Genomic DNA, 7,730 nt, shown 5'->3' with positions numbered 1-7,730 from the left:
CAAGTGAAAAAAATTAAGCTCACATAGATTGAGACATTCCTTTTCGTGGTTGTGTAACTACACTTGAATGCTCTGAGGTCGTGGATGCAATGTCAGGGCCGGCCCTGATTCTATGATGTATGCGTGTTCATCTTTACACTTGTATTTGAATTATGAATTTGTGGTGGCATTTATAGAGCGAAATAAAGTAATAGAATTCCCTCTCAAAAGGCTTCCTTGAATTATAACTTCTCTTATTATCTATCATCACTGTCAGGGAATATGCATAATCATATCTCTACGAAAATAAATGCACATCGCATCATACAAATTTCATTAATATCAGGTCTACATGTTTGAATAACAAGACATTCTTCTTAGGTTACACAAAGAAACAATTGCCCACTGCATTAATTCTTGACCAGGCCCACAGTGCATTCTTAACCACCATGAATTGCATGTCAAAAAGGACAGCGGGACAAGGAGGGTGAGGACATTGCTAATAACTCTTACAATAGCTAAACTATTACTAGATTATAGGCCCCTGAATTCCACTTGAAAAATCCCTAGGTGAGAAAGCAAATACTGCAAAATCTCAGGTGGTCCATGTAGAGGTTTGAGCCCTCCAGTTGTTGCCGGCAAAAGTCCTTGAAGAATGAGCAACTGGTCCCTAGAGCAACTACGATGTGCTCATTTGAGCTTCATCGCTCCAGGAATTTTAATCACCACCACTGAATATACAACATACAAATATAAGAGCTTAAGCGCTAACAATACAGAGCATATCTAACATGCACGACGGAATGATTATAGTTGTACTATTACACTATCAATGAGGTTACTTACCCCAGAGGAATAAGTACTGATAGTGACACTTACTTACCCAAAAAAAAAAACGATAGTGACACTTCTCAGCAGCAATGTACAATCTCTGAAGGCTAATTTATCAATGAAGACCTTCGAGAAATTGGGCCATCTGCAGAGTATGAAACCAGAGCTGCATATCTTAGTTTACCTTTGTGAGGTCTGTCTCCTCTAAATTATACATAATTAAAAACTAATTGCAAGTCTTCACAGCTATACCTTTTTGGTGGTTGTAGGCTTTTAAACCTCTGATATCGAATCAGATAAATCAATATGACATTACTTCCAACTACAAAGAATAATAGAAACCGGATAAAAGTGCAGTTTAAATGGCTAGGGAAAATCTGGACCTGTGTACATCATTCATATATATAATTGAAGCGACTTGTGTCACTTAACAAACAGCAGCCACCATGTACTTTCATTATGCTCATAGTTTGTAAAGATAGAATGCAATATGGAGATAATTGAGCGTCAATTAACACTCTCTCAGTGAGCCATTCATTGCAGTCCAATGAGTACAATGAGATTCATTTCATCAGTACTTGCACTTGCTGGTTGGTTATGCTTCCATGCTGTTCCAATCACGGGGGATGTTGCTTATGATTCTCCATATGCGTCTGTCAATGCATACCCATTATGTCATGTATTACCCATATTGGCCACTGGCAGCAGGGCCAAAGCCTAAACAGGTTAAAAACGCACTTTTGCTAGCCATATCAACTTTCATCTGTAAATAACCAAGCCATGATATTTATATTCTGTCACTGAACCAAAACATATTTGCAAAGTTATGGTCCATTGACTACTTTTACGAAGTATCCGAAAAATATTATGAAAACACAAAAAGCGTCCTTGAGGCAACAACATACAATATAAGCTGACAAAACTTCAATTTAGAACTCAGACGGAAGGACCGAAGGAGTAATGAAGGGGTAAAATGGACAAAAACTACAGGAGGGCAAATGTTACTGGAGATATGGTCCTACCTTATTGTTGTTAAAGCTAAGGAGTACGAGAATCACACAAGTCCTTCGATTATAATAAAATGAATCAACCAGCTCCTGAATGTCTCTGTAAATCAACCTCCTTGAGATAATGAAATGAACCAAGTTCCAACCATCGGCTGACATTCCCTAGAGGCTTCCAAAAACAGGTCTGGCACATCTCCTCATCGTAGAAACAGAGTCCCACAAGCCCACTGAGGCATATATGCTTGCCAAAACCACATAGTTCACTGACTTCTCAGGTTCCATATTAAACAGATGCCTGGCAGCTACTTCTCCAAGAGACATATTGCCATAGATGTGGCATGCCCCAAGAATGGCTCCCTAAAGAGAGGCAGTAGGTGCAATATTCATCTTGCAAATTAGATTATACGCTTCTTCTAACTTCCCTCCACGTTCAAAAAGACCCACCATACAAGAATAGTGCTCAGCTTTTGGAGATATTTCGTATTTGCGAACCATGCTATTGAAGCATTCTCATCCTTCATTTGTCAAACCAGCGTGGCTACATGCAAAAAGAAGAGTCAGAAAAGTAACATCATTTGGCTTCAAACTTTCATATTCCATCTGATTGTACAAGGCAATTGCCTTGTGCCCATAGCCATGCTTCCCATAGCCAGCAATTAATGATGTCCAAGAAATAACATTTTTTTGCTTCATCTCATTAAAAACAGATTTAGCACCTTCGATTTCTCCAGATTTTGAGTACATATCAATGAGAGCATTGCCCATGGCCACATCGTTATATGGTTGACATTTGAAAGCCAAAGATGAATTTGTCTTCCCAAGTCTAGTGACATTATTTTGGCACACATATTCAGCATCGAGCATAGTATCACACCATCAAGTCCCCAGTGCATTTGATGTATTTCATTGAAAAGATCAAAGGAATCTCTGGAATAGACACCTTGGCGTGCATATCCAGTGATCAACGCGGTGCAGGGTATTGCATCTTTTTTAGGCATACTTTTGTAAATATGATATGCAGTTCTAATACTCCCACATTTTGCATAAGCATCAATCAGTGATCCGGTCAAATCATTATGTGATTCAAAACCTAGTTGAATGATGAATCCATGTACTTGGATGACCTTCATCATAGCGCTTCCTCTGAGAAAGGCTTTCATAACATTACCCAGCGTAAAGCGATCAGGGATCACACCTGTTAAAGTTGAGTATTGGATCAACTTAAACGTATAAGTATTCACTATGTTCAGATAAACAATAAAATGTTAATCAGACAAGATTGTCTACACGGTGGGGATTGAAACATATATAACTATATGTCCACATAGCTATGGGAAAAATGAATTTAAGATGAAACACGAAGTATGTTTAAATCTTATACTCCTACATGATCTCATGAGGTTCCCAAGCAATTGAAGCAAATAAACTGACCAGAAGTTAGATATGACTTGAACAGGGATAGTGACTTAAATGAGGGAAAATCTCCTAGCCATGTCTTATCTCTCTTCAAAAACATTGATTGCCCACTTCCCGAATAATTGATGTGCCAAAATTACGCTCTCAAGTCTCAACCCTATGAATCTGATGTAGCCTGACTGTCAAAACAAATTCACCAGTTGTGATGTGCCATGAATTTACTTGTCTGTTCTTTGAGTACTCAGGGACCAATCCTTTAAGAAGATAAAGTTTGCATGCTAAAGTAAGAATAACACATATCGAGACCGCAAAAAAACTAGATGGCCAAATATTATATACTAGATGCATAAGAAAGTACCTCCTCTAAGCATTGAACGAAATAACTGAAAGGCATCATCCGTGAAACCCTGAATGGCATACCCACCTATCATCACATTCCAAGAAACCACATCTCTGTCACGCCCTCGATTTTTAACATAAATTAACAATACCATTTGAAATACAAAGTCCTCACAATCGTACGTACGTAACCCCAAAATACAATACAGTTTCCAAATATCCACAAACTGGCCTACAATTACAACTTTTCAAAATAGGAGTTTCATAACAAGCGGTTTGTTTTACAAGGAATATAAAGTACTCTCCAAAAATAGCTTTACTTGATAACGCCGGCATGCACTTCAAGCATTCCATGACCATGACCTGCAATGAACCTGAAATGGTAGGTTGAGCAAACACGTGCCCAGTAGAGAATTCTATGCTCAAACTATATGTAAATTTGATGAATCATGCACCATGAATGAGTGAATAATGACAGATATGCCTATAGTACGAGTGACTACCAACAAGCTGCAAGCTATAGTCTAAAGGTCCTAAACTCCACATAAATGTCACTAACCATTTACTCATCGGACTAGATACATCAATGAGCCCACGTCCATCCACCTTAGTCTACAACCCATTTAAATCATTTTATTATTCTTCGTACGATATTACAATCTTTCTCGTGTCTACAGTCATCATCAAACCCCTTCATTACATAATCTTTCCTTTCAATCAGATATTTCCATCAATAGTCACTAGGGTCACCTCGGGTCTAGTTCCCTCAAGCGCAGGATCACCCCGAGTCTATTCCTCAATAGCAATAATCAGTTGGGTCACCTCGGGTCTAGTTCCCTCGAGCGCAGGGTCACTCCGAGTCTTTTCCCTCAATGGCAATAATCAGTTGGGTCACCTCGGGTCTAGTTCCCTCGAGCGCAGGGTCACCCCGAGTCTTTTCCCTCAATAACGACCACTTGGGTCACCGTTCACATTTTTCATAATCGTCATCGTTTCATAATCAATTTCATCATCACTCTGCCAAGTGTACCACAAAACTTTAATCAACCCTTGCATAGCTCCATAAATGTGCAGGTTCATACATTTTCATTAGTTTACCCATTCAGACATAGCGTATTAAGCCTGTATGTATATAATCCTACAATACTCTATCCATTAGTTTCTACACTTGGACCTCATAGGGAGGGTGCCAAAAGAATTGAAAGACTTGACGAGTCGTGAGGACACCAGTTATTATATCATTTCAACAGTTGTTTCACAACATCGATTTTCACTTCAAGCATTCTAAACAATCTACCAATCCACCACACGTCCTCACCGTACGTCTAAGTACACCCCTGTACTTTCACATACCACATCTCAACCCACGTCTAGACTCTGCGATGCCCGGTCTTCTAGTTTCTATACTTGGAGTCCGTAAAGCATATACTAAGGAATCTAAAGAATCCTACGAGTCGAGAGAAAATGGATTGCAAGACTACTCATCGGGTCCCTAAACATGATCAAGTGTATTGTTCGGGTATTTCAATGTGTAATAACGCCCATTTCTTATTTCTTAATACAACGAGTTCATTTATGACCATCGGACACTGCTCTAGTGTGAATCATGTAACACTCTTCAAAACACTAGAAATAATGCATAACCAAACCCATCGGAGTCGACGAAAAGTTTCAAAATGTGATTTGGAAGAAATAGGAAAGCAGCTGAAAGATACTGCAGCAGCTCAATCTCCTACCGGTAGGTGAACGAGTCCTACCGGTAGGTTAAAGCTCCTACCGGTAGAAACTGGAAAAAGGAAGGCCAACATTTGAACGAAAACTTGATCTACCGGTAGGCGAACGAGTCCCACCGGTAGAACTGAATACATTGACCAGCTTGACCTACCGGTAGGTGAAAAATTCGTACCGGTAGAAGGCGAACGAGTCCTACCGGTAGAACTGAATACGTTGAGCAAGCTGGTCATTCGTATCGGTAGAAGGCGAACGGTAGAACTAAATACGTTGAGCAGCTTGACCAGCTTGACCTACCGGTAGGTGAAGAATTCGTACCGGTAGAAGTTGCATACGTTGAGCAGCTTTTGAGTTGCTGTTGTACGTTTGAGCTGGTTGAGGAAAAAAATTCATACTTGTCCTACCAGTAGGTAAGAAGTTCCTACCGGTAGGGAGAGAGTTTTTCTGACGATTTTGACAGGATATTCAAATTCCGATCCAATCTCAATAATAACCAATACAAGGCTCGAGAAATGCATAGAAACACTCAAATAACATATAAAGAGAGGTATAATTCCTTACCTCAAGGGTTTTGAGCAAAACCCGACCCTTTGACCAAGTCAACCATAGCTCCACGAGGTCCGATCACGAATTTTCTTGGATATTCGGAAAGTCCGTGCTCCGTATAGCAACTTTAATTCTTGGACTTCGTCCGGAATCACACTCTAAGGTGTTGAGATCGAAGAGAGAAGAGAAGAGGGAGCTTTGGAGAGTGAGATGAGAGAGTTTGGAGAGAGAGAGAGAGAGCCGAGAGAGAGAGAGAAATGAGAGAATAGTCTCTCTTGGGGAAATTATTGAGGTGGGGGAGTAATCCCATACTTCTCGCACCACACACTCACATGTGCACCTCTCGCTCAATTATCGTTATATCCTTCCACGAATACGCCACATCAAATATCCGCACCGTCTATCTCGACGGGCCGTACATTTACAAGAGAAAAATTTGGCCTCAAAATTTCGGGTCTCTACAATCCCTCTCCGCCATTGACTCAAAAATGTAACATGCATCTTCCATCTTTCCACACTTGGAATACAGATCAACCAACGCACTCTGCACAAACAAGTCCTTAGCAAGCCTACTCTTCTGAATACACCCTTGAAATTGCTCCCCTCTAACCAAACACATCAAACTCGTACAGGCCCTCAAAGCACTCCCATAAGTAAATTGATTCGGCCTAACACCTTCGTAATGCATAGCTGAAAAAACTAGTAGAGCTTCCTTTGAACACCCATTTTGAGAATATCCTGATAGCAACGCAGTCCAAGTGACCACAGTCCTCTCAGGCATTTTATCGAACAGTGTACGGGAGGTGACCATGTCACCCATTTTTGAATAGAATATGATTAGTTTTGTGTCCATAAAAGGATTTGAATGCAACCCATTTGTTAGAACACGGCTATGGATCAAACACCCTTCTTTTTCGGCTTTTCTTAGAATGCAGAGTTGCAAAATTCTTGAATACAGAGAATAATCCATTTGAGTTGAGTTGGAGAAGACAAGTGTTAGAGCGTCTTGTAATCTTCCCAAGTCGCAAAGTGAATTGATATATAATGATAATGATATTGGTTGGTGCTTAACACCACAACCTCGCCTTCAAATATAAGGTTGAAACCCCAAGCATAGGGCTAGATCGTCAGTAGCATAATAAACCGGTAAGACCGGGATCTTGCCACAGGGAATCAGAGATAGCTTAATCGGATTGTAGGTATTCGGTAGCATAATAAACCGGTAAGACCAGGATCGTACCATAGGGAATTGATGAGCACCCAATATTATAGATATCTGGTGCGACTAGTCCCGTTTTATGTGGTTTTAACTTGCGTTATTTAGCTTTTATAGCGATATTGCACGTAAGGTAAGTTTTTGTATGTTTTAGGTAATTCGTATAAATAAGGCGTGTTTGAATGCCAAGGAATGCTCTGGGTGCAACCAAGTACTCAAGGCCACGTGCCACCACATTGTGGTGCCCGAAGAGTCATGAAGAGATGGTTTGGAGGTTGCTCGGGTCACCCAAGGGTCAAGGGAATTGAAGGAGAAGTGAGGATTTTACCAAAGCTACTCATCTTCCGACCAGCTGAGGGTAGAATTATCATAACTTTTTATGTATAAATTACTTTTGAACCAAACCACTTGGGTTAGAAAGTAGACTCGACAAGCTTTCTAACGGTCCAAAGAACACCTAAATCCGAGTTCGGGAGTGTCCGAAGCGTGCCATGGGCCGTCGGGTGTCAAATCGGGGCACAAGGGACTTGATCTGCCAGAAAACAGAACCGTATCGATACGGATTCTGGAGTATCGATACTTCATTGAAACAGAGAGTTTTGAAGGCTTCAGCGTATCGATACGGTTATCTGCGTATCGATACGGTTTCCAGAGTATCGATACGG

General features: G+C 40.5%; 1 long non-coding RNA gene and 1 pseudogene across 1 annotated transcript; both read right to left on the bottom strand.

The window, feature by feature from the left end:
* Positions 1 to 326: 326 nt before the first annotated feature.
* LOC131329281 (uncharacterized) lies at positions 327 to 1,873 on the bottom strand. Its single transcript, XR_009200700.1, has 3 exons — positions 1,833 to 1,873; positions 859 to 1,573; positions 327 to 710 (listed from the first exon to the last, which is right to left on the bottom strand). It is a non-coding gene; the product is annotated as an uncharacterized LOC131329281 (long non-coding RNA).
* A 106-nt stretch (positions 1,874 to 1,979) lies between these two features.
* On the bottom strand, positions 1,980 to 6,907 carry LOC131328772 (pentatricopeptide repeat-containing protein At3g20730-like; annotated as a pseudogene).
* Positions 6,908 to 7,730: the final 823 nt, after the last annotated feature.

The sequence above is a fragment of the Rhododendron vialii genome, chromosome 6a, assembly GCF_030253575.1.
Source record: "Rhododendron vialii isolate Sample 1 chromosome 6a, ASM3025357v1".
In the NCBI taxonomy this organism is placed as follows: Eukaryota; Viridiplantae; Streptophyta; class Magnoliopsida; order Ericales; family Ericaceae; genus Rhododendron; species Rhododendron vialii.
This window is presented reverse-complemented; position numbering and strand designations above follow the sequence as displayed.